Raw genomic sequence first — 14,619 nt, 5'->3', positions numbered from 1 at the left:
AAATGGCTAGTCATACCTTGAGCAGAAAAGTCTGCAAACTGTTCCCCCCAACTGAAGTTCTCTCAGCTCAACAGTCCTGCGTGGGAACAGCAATTGATTTTAGTTACTGCTGCTAAAATCATACTCCTCTTTTAAACAGAACTCTTCATCTCTTTCTGTTTCAGAGTAAATAGTACATACCAGCACTATTTTAAAATAACAAACTCTTGATAGAAGAAATAAAAAACTACAACACACACCACAAACTCCTCACCATCCCCGTGGAGATGTTACTTGTTCAGAGCGGCAAGTAGAATGACTGGGGGGCGGAGCCAGAGGGGGAGCTATATGGACAGCTCTTGTTGTGTGCTCTCCTTGCCTTTCCCTGTAGGGGAGGAGAATATCCCACAAGTAATGGATGACGCTGTGGACCGGACACACCAATGTTGGAGAAATGCAAACAGCATAGCTCTCTGATAGAGGAAAAATGCAAGAGGCATATAGGAATGGGGTCTTAAATAATGAAAATATTTGGCGTCAAGTATGACGCACAACAAACAGAAAAATATTTTTTGCCGCCAAAAACGTCCGGAATGACACACTCGCGTCACAGATGATGCAACCTTGTGAAGGACTCGGCGTCGATTAAGACGCCGAAAATGACGAATTTGCGTCAACGAACGTAACTTTGCGTCAAAAAAATCTTGCGCCAAAAAAATCTTGCGCCAAGAATGACGCAATAAACTCTTGCATTTTGCAACCTCGCAAGCCTAATTCTGCCCGCAAATTTAAAAGACAGTCAATTTGAAAAAGAGACTATACCCCAGGTAAGAAATAAATTTTTCCTAAAAAAGCATTTCCCAGATATAAAACTGACAGTCTGCAAAAGGAAATATACTGATACCTATATCATGGCAAATATAAGTACAATACATATATTTAGACCTTTATATAAATACATAAAGTGCCAAACCATGGCTGAGAGTGTCTTAAGTAATGAAAACATACTTACCAAAAGACACCCATCCACATATAGCAGATAGCCAAACCAGTACTGAAAAGGTTATCAGTAGAGGTAATGGAATATGAGAGCATATCGTCGATCTGAAAAGGGAGGTAGGAGATGAATCTCTACGACCGATAACAGAGAACCTATGAAATAGATCCCCAGTGAGGAAAACCATTGCATTCAATAGGTGATACTCCCTTCACATCCCTCTGACATTCACTCTACTCTGAGAGGAATCGGGCTTCAAAATGCTGAGAAGCGCATATCAACGTAGAAATCTTAGCACAAACATACTTCACCACCTCCATAGGAGGCAAAGTTTGTAAAACTGAATTGTGGGTGTGGTGAGGGGTATATTTGTGGGCATTCTGAGGTTTGGGAAACTTTGCCCCTCCTGGTGGGATTGTGTATCCCATACGTCACTAGCTCATGGACTCTTGCAAATTCCATGAAACAAAAGGGAAAAGGAAAATATCCTTCAGTCTACTCTCTTGACATGTGGTAGAAAAACATCTTTTTCAACCTTACAGTCAGAGGATAAATCTGCGAGACCAAGTCCCAACAAGATCTCAACCTTAAAGGAGAACGTCAGAAGCATTGAATCTGCAACTGCAGAATTATAAAGCCTAAGCTGTACCACTAAACCACAGGTAAATTACACAACTGCTAAGACTGCAGCCTCAATGTCCGGCGGCTAGTACAGCAAGTCTAATAAGACAAGGCATTGCTCTGAAAGAACAATTAAACTCCAAATACGTATCTACCATAGTAGAAAAATTCCTTTCTACATAGGACACCGTGCAATTAAAGAAGACAGCAACAGGAGAATCCATAAAAGAATGGAGACAGGTAGAAAGACATTCTTAGCGTCTCCTACTCCTATGCCCTGTAGAAAGGAAAATTTAAAGATCAAGTTTACCAAACTTCCAAGGGTTGACAACGACAGGAGCATCAGTGTCGTCCAAGTAGCCAAAAACCTTCTTTAACAATACACGAGGCGTTCAAGCATACAGCTGAAGGGAATCACTCCAGCATCAGATGAAGGAATTAAACTGCCCAAATCTGAGATCTCTCCCTCAAACTAGCGGCGAACCCTCCTCACCAGGTGAGAGAGCGACCTGTATAGCAGAATGTGGAACAGAACCCTACTATCTGAAACTTTAATGTCTTCTTGCATTTTCCTTGTAAGAAAGAATCAGACAATGCCGCAGATACCGCAGAGGGTACCTGAGCTGCAATTCTGTAGGCAAAAACACTCCTCCAGGAGGTTGAAAGGAACCACAGGGCACTGCATGTGATGCCATAGAGGCTTGGGACGTTTAAGGAAAAAGCTGTGGCAATGCCTGAACAGCATCATTCTGGGAGACATGAGACTCAGACTGTAACAAATTAGGTGTACATTCCATAGCTCAGGCTAATATATGCAGCACCGAAAAGCATAGACCAATTTGTATTTAGGAGCAAAAGGCTCAAAGAAAAATACATTTCTGAAAATATTTTATTTAACATGAGGGACATAAAAGTTTACCACAACAATCTGCCCTCAAAAAAATATAAAGGACATAAATGTTTTCCAAACAAAAGTTGTCCTTAGGAGCCATAATCCTATAGAAAAAAGCATACCCTGTTCCAAGGATAAATGAATATCTACCACTAACAAAAGTGGTATATAACTTTAAGAAATATGACACATCAACATTATTAAAAACACAGTATGGCCATATAAATAGAATGTGAAAACAAACACGTTCTGACAGGGCAACGTTTTCTATAACAATTGCAGGCAATGTACTCTAAACGTGAGGAAATCTGAGCTGCTGGCTGACAAGGCAGAAACACACAGCCACCGAGAACGAGGCGGAGATAAATCCTAAAGTAGACTAGCTGTAAAAAGAGCACTCATATACAATATTGTACTTTAACCTCTGAGCGTCCCTGCTCTAAATCCTACAAGCTTTCAGTTGCCACGGAGGAAAGCAGCCAGTTAACATTTTTTTAAGATGGCACCGCTCCGTTTAAGTGTCACACTTGACCCAGAGAAGAAGGAGGCGGGAACTAAAAAATGGCCAGAAAATGAAGCGCACATTATATGTTACCACGCTTCATTCCACCGACAGAATCTAGCAATAACACAGAGGAGTCCCTTTTCATCTCTACCCGGTTATTTTCCATTTAGGCAAAATTTTAAAAAAAATTAGTACCGCTCTAGTCAGCAAGCGGAAGATAAACCTTCAATAGTAGCCTCTAGCTCCGTGCAGAACCTAGAGGGACCTTGTTACATGCCCAAATAATGAATGAGGGAATGTAGTAACCTCACACAACACTGTCCTACTGTAAAGTCCTAAAATTTATGACTGAGTCACCATGTAAGGTTAACCCCTTCCTTGCCTGAAGGAGGATAACCCTAAGTCTTCATGTCACATGACACTGCCATTAGACATCCTAGATTATGGATGTAGTGTCCCATATAAGGTACAGAGAGAAATTAAGCCCTGTAGTGACAGCCTCCTAGCCCCAGGAGACAAAAGGCACTTACATGCACATTCAGCTGTCCGGCAGGAGGACAGCTCACCCGGTATGAGAGGATGCCTCTCCTCACATGGACCTGTAGAAGAAAAGAAAAACTGAGTAAGCTTACTCAGGCTATCTGGATAGGGCAGCAAAACTGTTTGAGAGGCGCTGTGGGGATTGTACCCCACAAGTTGCCAATTGCTTTAAAGCCACCACTGCTCTACTGAAGAGACTGACGGGGGCTATGGCTAGACCCCAGGAAAGATCAGAGCAAAGCTACTCTGCTTTAAAATTAAAAAATCTTGATTGAAGAAAATTCTTATCAGACACCTAAACTTCACCTCTTCCTTGTACTGCAGGCAAAGAGAATGACTGGGGTTGTGGGAAGAGAAGTGATACTCAACAGCTTTGCTGTGGTGCTCTTTGCCTCCTCCTGCTGGCCAGGAGTGATATTCCCAACAGTAATTGATCATGATCTGTGGACTCACTGTGGCATATGTATCAAGCTCCGTATGGAGCTTGATGCCCCGTGTTTCTGGCGAGCCTGCAGGCTCGCAAGAAACACCAGTTATGAAGCAGCGGTCACAAAGACCGCTGCTCCATAACCTGTCCATAACCTGCTCTGAGCAGGCGGACACACATCACCGGAAATCAACCCGATCGAGTACGATCGGGTTGATTGACACCCCCTGATGGCGGCCTGCTGGCGGCCTATTGGCCGCGAGTCTGCAGGGGGCGGCGTATTGCTCGCCGTATTCAGCGATGTCTGTCGGACCTGATCCGCACTGTCGGATCAGATCCGACAGACAATGATAACTAGAGGCCACAGTGTCATTAGAAAGAAAAAAATATATAGTTAAGTCAATGTGATATTTGATCTGAATGTTATTTGCTAAATATAATATAAACACAGTAGGTAATTGTTTGTGGCCAGCAATATTATATACACAACAAATTTCCATACTCTTGCATGCAGAAAAATCCTGGAAAAGCCTTAAACTGTAATTAAAAAAAACATAATTTATGTAAGAACTTACCTGATAAATTAATTTCTTTCATATTGGCAAGAGTCCACGAGCTAGTGATGTATGGGATATACAATCCTACCAGGAGGGGCAAAGTTTCCCAAACCTCTAAATGCCTATAAATACACCCCTCACCAAACCCACAATTCAGTTTAACGGATAGCCAAGAAGTGGGGTGATAAAGAAAGGAGTAAAAAGCATCAACAAAGAAATTTGGAAATAAATGCGCTTTATACAAAAAATCATAACCACCACAAAAAGGGTGGGCCTCATGGACTCTTGCCAATATGAAAGAAATTAATTTATCAGGTAAGTTCTTACATAAATTATGTTTTCTGTCATGTAATTGGCAAGAGTCCATGAGCTAGTGACGTATGGGATAGCAATAACCAAGTTGTGGAACTCCACGCAAGAGTCATTAGAGAGGGAGGAATAAAAATAAAAACAGCCATTTCTCGCTGAAAAAATAATCCACAACCCAAAATATAAGTTAATTCTCATTAAATAAAAGAAAAAACTTAAAACATAAGCAGAAGAATCAAACTGAAACAGCTGCCTGAAGAACTTTTCTACCAAAAACTGCTTACGAAGAAACAAATACATCAAAAACGATAGAATTTAGTAAATGTATGCAAAGAAGACCAAGTTGCTGCTTTGCAAATCTGATCAACTGAAGCTTCATCCTTAAAAGCCCAGGAAGTGGAGACTGATCTAGTAGAGTGAGCTGTAATTCTCTGAGACAGGGCTTGACCCGACCCCAAATAAGCTGAATGAAACCTAAGCTTTAACCCCGAAGCCAAGGAAACGTCAGAAGCCCTCTGACCTTTCCTAGAACCAGAAAAGATAACAAATAGACTAAAAGTCTTTCTGAAATCTTTAGTAGCTTTAACATAATATTTCAAAACTCTTACCACATCCAAAGAATGGAAGGATTTCTCCAAAGAATTCTTAGGATTAGGACACAAGGAAGGGACAACAAATTCTCTATTAATGTTGTTAGAAATCACAACATTAGGAAAGAATTTAAATGAAGTCCGCAAAACCGCCTTATATTGATGAAAAATCAGAAAGGAGATTCACAATAAAGAGTAGATAATTCAGAAACTCTTCTAGCAGAAGAGATGGCCAAAAGGAACAACACTTCCCAAGAAAGTAGTTTAATATCCAAAGAATGCACAGGCTCAAATGGAGGAGCCTGTAAAGCCCAATTAAGACTCCAAGGAGGAGAGATTGATTTAATGACAGGTTTGATATAAACCAAAGCCTGTTAAAAACTGTGAAAATCAGGAAGCTTAGCAATCTTTCTGTGAAATAAGACAGAAAAAGCAAAGATTTGTCCCTTCAAGGAACTTGCAGACAAAATCTTATCCAAACCATCCTGAAGAAACTGAAAAAATTCTAGGAATTCATGAAAAGAACACCATGAATATAAGTCTTCCAAACTCAATAATAAATCCTTCTAGAAACAGATTTACGAGCCTGTAACATAGTATTAATCACTGAGTCAGAGAAACCTCTATGACTAAGCACTAGGCTTTCAATTCCCATACCTTCAAATTTAATAATTTGAAATCCTGATGGAAAAAACAGACCTTGAAACAGAAGATCCGACCTAAATGGAAGAGGCCAAGGTTAGCAACTGGACATCCGAACAAGATCTGCATACCAAAACCTGTGAGGCCATGCTGGATCTACCAGCAATACAAATGACTGTTCCATGATGATTTTGGATATCACTCTTGGAAGAAGAACTAGAGGCGGGAAAATATAAGCAGGTTGGTAGCACCAAGGAAGTGTCAATGAAACCACTGCTTCGGCCTGAAGATCCCTGGACCTGGACAGGTACCTAGGAAGTTTCTTGTTTAGATGAGAAGCCATCAGATCTATTTCTGGAAACCCCCAAATCTGAACAATCTGAGAAAACACATCTGGATGGAGAGACCTCTCCCCCGGATGTAAAGTCTGACGGCTGAGATAATCCGCTTCTCAATTGTCTACACCTGGGATATGTACAACAGAAATTAGACAAGAGCTGGATTCCGCCAAAGAAAGTATTCGAGATACTTCTTTCATAGCTAGGGGACTATGAGTCCCACCCTGATAATTGACATATGCCACAGCTGTGATATTGTCTGTCTGAAAACAAATGAACGGTTCTCTCTTCAACAGAGGCCAAGCCTGAAGAACCCTGAAAATTGCACAGAGTTCCAAAATATTGATTGGCAATCTCGCCTCTTGAGATTTCCAAACCCCTTGTGCTGTCAGAGATCAACAAACAGATCCCCAACCTGAAAAGACTCACATCTGTTGTGATCACAGTCCAGGTTGGACGAACCAAAGAGGCCCCTAGAACTATACGTTCTATACAAGTCAGAGATAGTCAAACACTGGGAATTTAAGGATATTAATTGTGATATCCTTGTATAACCCCTGCACCATAGATTCAGCATACAAAGCTGGAGAGGTCTCATATAAAGACGAGCAAAGAGAATCACGTCCGATGCTGCAGTCATGAGACCTAAAACTTCCATGCACATAGCTACTGAAGGGAATAATAGAGACTGAAGGTTCCGACAAGCTGAAACCAATTTAAATTGTCTCTTGTCTGTTAGAGACAGAGTCATGGACACTGAATCTATCTGTAAACCTAAAAAGGTGACCTTGTCTGAGGAATCAAGGAACTTTTTGATCCTCCAACCATGTCTTTGAAGAAACAACAGTAGTTGATTCGTGTGAGATTCTTCAGAACATAAAGACTGAGCAAGTACCAAGATATCGTCCAAATAAGGAAACACCGCAACACCCCGCTCTCTGATAACAGAGAGTAGCACACCAAGAACCTTTGAAAAGATTCCTAGAGCTGTCGCTAGGCCAAAGAGGAAGAGCAACAAATTGGTAATGCTTGTCTAACAAAGAGAATCTCCGAAATTTAAAGCAATCTGGATGAATCGGAATATGAAGATATGCATCCTTTAAGTCTATTGTGGGAATATAATGCCCTTGCTGAACAAAAAGCAGAATAGACCTTATAGTCCCCATTTTGAAAGTTGGTACTCTTACATATCCATTCAAAATTTTTAGATCCAAAACTGGTCTGAATGAAATTACTTTCTTTGGGACAATGAATAGATTTGAATAAAACCCCAGACCCTGTTCCTGAAACGGAACTGGCATGATTACCCCAGACAACTCCCGGTCTGAAACACACTTCAGGAAAGCCTGAACCTTTACCGAGTTTGCTGAAATGCATGAGAGAAAAAAATCTTCTCACAGGCGGTCTTACTTTGAATCCTATTCTGTTCCCCAATCCAATGATTTTGGACCAAATTGATCCAAATATCTTAGAAAAATCTTAATCTGCCCCTACCAGCTGAGCTGGAATAAGAGCCGCACCTTCATGCGGATTTAGGGTCTGGCTTTGATCTCTTAAATGGCTTGGATTTATTCCAATTTAAGAAGGCTTCCAATTGGAAACAGATTCCTTGGGGAAGAATTAGGTTTCTGTTCCTTATTTAAGAACAAAAATGGTTAGAATCTTTAGATTTTACCGTTAGATCTTAACTTGAGGCAAAAAAACTCCCTTCCCCCCAGTGACAGTTGAAAATAATTTATTACCTTGGAAGGAAAGAAATAGCAATCTGGACTTAGAAGTCATATCACCATTCCAAGATTTAAACCACAAAGCTCTTTTAGCTAAAATAGCTAAAGACAGAGATTTAACATCAATTTTGATGATAACAAAAAATGGCATCACAAATGAAATTATTAGCATGTTGAATCAAGTTAACAATGCTAGACAAATCATGATTCGATACTTGTTGCGCTAAAGTTTCCAACCAAAAAATTGAAGCAGCTTTAACATCAGCCAAAGAAATTGCAGGCCTAAGATGAAGACCTGAAAATAAATAAGCTTTCCTTAGATAAGATTCCAGTTTTCTATCTAAAGGATCTTAACAAGAAATACTATCTTCCGTAGGAATAGTAGTATGTTTAGCAAGAGTAGAGATAGCCCCATCAATTTTGGAGATCTTTTCCCAAAACTCCAATCTAATTGCTGACAAAGGATACAATTTTTTAAACCTTAAAGAAGGAATAAAAGAAGTACCAGGCCTATTCCATTCCTTAGAAATCATATCAGAAATAGCATCAGGAACTGAAAAAAAACTCTGAAATAACCACAGGAGGTTTATAAACAGAAATTAAAACGTTTACTAGCTTTAAAATAAAGAGGACTAGTCTCCTCAATATCCAATATAATTAACACTTCTTCAACAAATAACAAATAAATAAGTAGATTTGTTAGTGTCAATATCTGAGGAAGGATCTTCTGAATCAGACAGAAGCGCATATCAACATAGAAATCTTAGCACAAACTTACTTCATCACCTCCATAAGAGGCAAAGTTTGTAAAACTGAATAGTGGGTGTGTTGAGCAGTGTATTTATAGGCATTTTGAGGTTTGGGAAACTTTGCCACTCCTGGTAGGATTGTATATCCCATACGTCACTAGCTCATGGACTCTTGCCAATTACATGAAAGAAATATTATTATTCTAAACAGGTTCACTAGATGCTGTACTATTATATATATCATAGAACAAGAAATAAAAAAAATACTGTCTCATAATCTAATTATTCCAAATTCAACTTTAAGTGGAATAAGCAATAAAGTTCTTTAGAGTACAAATATAAAAACAGAATTTATGTTTACCTGATAAATTACTTTCTCCAACGGTGTGTCCGGTCCACGGCGTCATCCTTACTTGTGGGATATTCTCTTCCCCAACAGGAAATGGCAAAGAGCCCAGCAAAGCTGGTCACATGATCCCTCCTAGGCTCCGTCATTCGACCGACGTTAAGGAGGAATATTTGCATAGGAGAAACCATATGATACCGTGGTGACTGTAGTTAAAGAAAATAAATTATCAGACCTGATTAAAAAACCAGGGCGGGCCGTGGACCGGACACACCGTTGGAGAAAGTAATTTATCAGGTAAACATAAATTCTGTTTTCTCCAACATAGGTGTGTCCGGTCCACGGCGTCATCCTTACTTGTGGGAACCAATACCAAAGCTTTAGGACACGGATGATGGGAGGGAGCAAATCAGGTCACCTAGATGGAAGGCACCACGGCTTGCAAAACCTTTCTCCCAAAAATAGCCTCAGAAGAAGCAAAAGTATCAAACTTGTAAAATTTGGTAAAAGTGTGCAGTGAAGACCAAGTCGCTGCCCTACATATCTGATCAACAGAAGCCTCGTTCTTGAAGGCCCATGTGGAAGCCACAGCCCTAGTGGAATGAGCTGTGATTCTTTCGGGAGGCTGCCGTCCGGCAGTCTCGTAAGCCAATCTGATGATGCTTTTAATCCAAAAAGAGAGAGAGGTAGAAGTTGCTTTTTGACCTCTCCTTTTACCGGAATAAACAACAAACAAGGAAGATGTTTGTCTAAAATCCTTTGTAGCATCTAAATAGAATTTTAGAGCGCGAACAACATCCAAATTGTGCAACAAACGTTCCTTCTTTGAAACTGGTTTCGGACACAGAGAAGGTACGATAATCTCCTGGTTAATGTTTTTGTTAGAAACAACTTTTGGAAGAAAACCAGGTTTAGTACGAAAAACCACCTTATCTGCATGGAACACCAGATAAGGAGGAGAACACTGCAGAGCAGATAATTCTGAAACTCTTCTAGCAGAAGAAATTGCAACCAAAAAAAAACTTTCCAAGATAATAACTTAATATCAACGGAATGTAAGGGTTCAAACGGAACCCCCTGAAGAACTGAAAGAACCAAGTTGAGACTCCAAGGAGGAGTCAAAGGTTTGTAAACAGGCTTGATTCTAACCAGAGCCTGAACAAAGGCTTGAACATCTGGCACAGCTGCCAGCTTTTTGTGAAGTAACACAGACAAGGCAGAAATCTGTCCCTTCAGGGAACTTGCAGATAATCCTTTTTCCAATCCTTCTTGAAGGAAGGATAGAATCTTAGGAATCTTAACCTTGTCCCAAGGGAATCCTTTAGATTCACACCAACAGATATATTTTTTCCAAATTTTGTGGTAAATCTTTCTAGTTACAGGCTTTCTGGCCTGAACAAGAGTATCGATAACAGAATCTGAGAACCCTCGCTTCGATAAGATCAAGCGTTCAATCTCCAAGCAGTCAGCTGGAGTGAGACCAGATTCGGATGTTCGAACGGACCTTGAACAAGAAGGTCTCGTCTCAAAGGTAGCTTCCATGGTGGAGCCGATGACATATTCACCAGATCTGCATACCAAGTCCTGCGTGGCCACGCAGGAGCTATCAAGATCACCGACGCCCTTTCCTGATTGATCCTGGCTACCAGCCTGGGGATGAGAGGAAACGGCGGGAATACATAAGCTAGTTTGAAGGTCCAAGGTGCTACTAGTGCATCCACTAGAGCCGCCTTGGGATCCCTGGATCTGGACCCGTAGCAAGGAACTTTGAAGTTCTGACGAGAGGCCATCAGATCCATGTCTGGAATGCCCCACAGTTGAGTGACTTGGGCAAAGATTTCCGGATGGAGTTCCCACTCCCCCGGATGCAATGTCTGACGACTCAGAAAATCCGCTTCCCAATTTTCCACTCCTGGGATGTGGATAGCAGACAGGTGGCAGGAGTGAGACTCCGCCCATAGAATGATTTTGGTCACTTCTTCCATCGCCAGGGAACTCCTTGTTCCCCCCTGATGGTTGATGTACGCAACAGTTGTCATGTTGTCTGATTGAAACCGTATGAACTTGGCCCTCGCTAGCTGAGGCCAAGCCTTGAGAGCATTGAATATCGCTCTCAGTTCCAGAATATTTATCGGTAGAAGAGATTCTTCCCGAGACCAAAGACCCTGAGCTTTCAGGGATCCCCAGACCGCGCCCCAGCCCATCAGACTGGCGTCGGTCGTGACAATGACCCACTCTGGTCTGCGGAAGGTCATCCCTTGTGACAGGTTGTCCAGGGACAGCCACCAACGGAGTGAGTCTCTGGTCCTCTGATTTACTTGTATCCTCGGAGACAAGTCTGTATAGTCCCCATTCCACTGACTGAGCATGCACAGTTGTAATGGTCTTAGATGAATGCGCGCAAAAGGAACTATGTCCATTGCCGCTACCATCAAACCTATCACTTCCATGCACTGCGCTATGGAAGGAAGAGGAACGGAATGAAGTATCCGACAAGAGTCTAGAAGTTTTGTTTTTCTGGCCTCTGTCAGAAAAATCCTCATTTCTAAGGAGTCTATTATTGTTCCCAAGAAGGGAACCCTTGTTGACGGAGATAGAGAACTCTTTTCCACGTTCACTTTCCATCCATGAGATCTGAGAAAGGCCAGGACGATGTCCGTGTGAGCCTTTGCTTGAGGAAGGGACGACGCTTGAATCAGAATGTCGTCCAAGTAAGGTACTACAGCAATGCCCCTTGGTCTTAGCACCGCTAGAAGGGACCCTAGTACCTTTGTGAAAATCCTTGGAGCAGTGGCTAATCCGAAAGGAAGCGCCACGAACTGGTAATGCTTGTCCAGGAATGCGAACCTTAGGAACCGATGATGTTCCTTGTGGATAGGAATATGTAGATACGCATCCTTTAAATCCACCGTGGTCATGAATTGACCTTCCTGGATGGAAGGAAGAATTGTTCGAATGGTTTCCATTTTGAACGATGGAACCTTGAGAAACTTGTTTAAGATCTTGAGATCTAAGATTGGTCTGAACGTTCCCTCTTTTTTGGGAACTATGAACAGATTGGAGTAGAACCCCATCCCTTGTTCTCCTAATGGAACAGGATGAATCACTCCCATTTTTAACAGGTCTTCTACACAACGTAAGAATGCCTGTCTTTTTATGTGGTCTGAAGACAACTGAGACCTGTGGAACCTCCCCCTTGGGGGAAGCCCCTTGAATTCCAGAAGATAACCTTGGGAGACTATTTCTAGCGCCCAAGGATCCAGAACATCTCTTGCCCAAGCCTGAGCGAAGAGAGAGAGTCTGCCCCCCACCAGATCCGGTCCCGGATCGGGGGCCAACATTTCATGCTGTCTTGGTAGCAGTGGCAGGTTTCTTGGCCTGCTTTCCCTTGTTCCAGCCTTGCATTGGTCTCCAAGCTGGCTTGGCTTGAGAAGTATTACCCTCTTGCTTAGAGGACGTAGCACTTTGGGCTGGTCCGTTTCTACGAAAGGGACGAAAATTAGGTTTATTTTTGGCCTTGAAAGGCCGATCCTGAGGAAGGGCGTGGCCCTTACCCCCAGTGATATCAGAGATAATCTCTTTCAAGTCAGGGCCAAACAGCGTTTTCCCCTTGAAAGGAATGTTAAGTAGCTTGTTCTTGGAAGACGCATCAGCTGACCAAGATTTCAACCAAAGCGCTCTGCGCGCCACAATAGCAAACCCAGAATTCTTAGCCGCTAACCTAGCCAATTGCAAAGTGGCGTCTAGGGTGAAAGAATTAGCCAATTTGAGAGCATTGATTCTGTCCATAATCTCCTCATAAGGAGGAGAATCACTATCGACCGCCTTTACCAGCTCATCGAACCAGAAACACGCGGCTGTAGCGACAGGGACAATGCATGAAATTGGTTGTAGAAGGTAACCCTGCTGAACAAACATCTTTTTAAGTAAACCTTCTAATTTTTTATCCATAGGATCTTTGAAAGCACAACTATCTTCTATGGGTATAGTGGTGCGTTTGTTTAAAGTGGAAACCGCTCCCTCGACCTTGGGGACTGTCTGCCATAAGTCCTTTCTGGGGTCGACCATAGGAAACAATTTTTTAAATTTGGGGGGAGGGACGAAAGGAATACCGGGCCTTTCCCATTCTTTATTTACAATGTCCGCCACCCGCTTGGGTATAGGAAAAGCTTCTGGGAGCCCCGGGACCTCTAGGAACTTGTCCATTTTACATAGTTTCTCTGGGATGACCAACTTGTCACAATCATCCAGAGTGGATAATACCTCCTTAAGCAGAATGCGGAGATGTTCCAACTTAAATTTAAACGTAATCACATCAGGTTCAGCTTGTTGAGAAATGTTCCCTGAATCAGTAATTTCTCCCTCAGACAAAACCTCCCTGGCCCCATCAGACTGGTTTAGGGGCCCTTCAGAACCATTATTATCAGCGTCGTCATGCTCTTCAGTATCTAAAACAGAGCAGTCGCGCTTACGCTGATAAGTGTGCATTTTGGCTAAAATGTTTTTGACAGAATTATCCATTACAGCCGTTAATTGTTGCATAGTAAGGAGTATTGGCGCGCTAGATGTACTAGGGGCCTCCTGAGTGGGCAAGACTCGTGTAGACGAAGGAGGGAATGATGCAGTACCATGCTTACTCCCCTCACTTGAGGAATCATCTTGGGCATCATTGTCATTGTCACATAAATCACATTTATTTAAATGAGAAGGAACTCTGGCTTCCCCACATTCAGAACACAGTCTATCTGGTAGTTCAGACATGTTAAACAGGCATAAACTTGATAACAAAGTACAAAAAACGTTTTAAAATAAAACCGTTACTGTCACTTTAAATTTTAAACTGAACACACTTTATTACTGCAATTGCGAAAAAATATGAAGGAATTGTTCAAAATTCACCAAAATTTCACCACAGTGTCTTAAAGCCTTAAAAGTATTGCACACCAAATTTGGAAGCTTTAACCCTTAAAATAACGGAACCGGAGCCGTTTTTAACTTTAACCCCTTTACAGTCCCTGGTATCTGCTTTGCTGAGACCCAACCAAGCCCAAAGGGGAATACGATACCAAATGACGCCTTCAGAAAGTCTTTTCTATGTATCAGAGCTCCTCACACATGCGACTGCATGTCATGCCTCTCAAAAACAAGTGCGCAACACCGGCGCGAAAATGAGGCTCTGCCTATGATTTGGGAAAGCCCCTAAGAATAAGGTGTCTAAAACAGTGCCTGCCGATATAATCTTATCAAAATACCCAGATTAAATGATTCCTCAAGGCTAAATATGTGTTAATAATGAATCGATTTAGCCCAGAAAAAGTCTACAGTCTTAATAAGCCCTTGTGAAGCCCTTATTTACTATCTTAATAAACATGGCTTACCGGATCCCATAGGGAAAATGAC

At 41.8% G+C, this 14,619-nt stretch overlaps 1 protein-coding gene across 1 annotated transcript in view; it reads right to left on the bottom strand.

Moving 5' to 3' along the window:
* Positions 1-14,619, bottom strand: part of MON2 (MON2 homolog, regulator of endosome-to-Golgi trafficking) — a 388,187-nt gene that overhangs the window by 227,094 nt on the left and 146,474 nt on the right.

This window comes from Bombina bombina, chromosome 6, assembly GCF_027579735.1.
Source record: "Bombina bombina isolate aBomBom1 chromosome 6, aBomBom1.pri, whole genome shotgun sequence".
In the NCBI taxonomy this organism is placed as follows: domain Eukaryota; kingdom Metazoa; phylum Chordata; class Amphibia; order Anura; family Bombinatoridae; genus Bombina; species Bombina bombina.
Note: the sequence above shows the minus strand (reverse complement) of the source record. Positions and strands in the feature narration are given on the sequence as shown.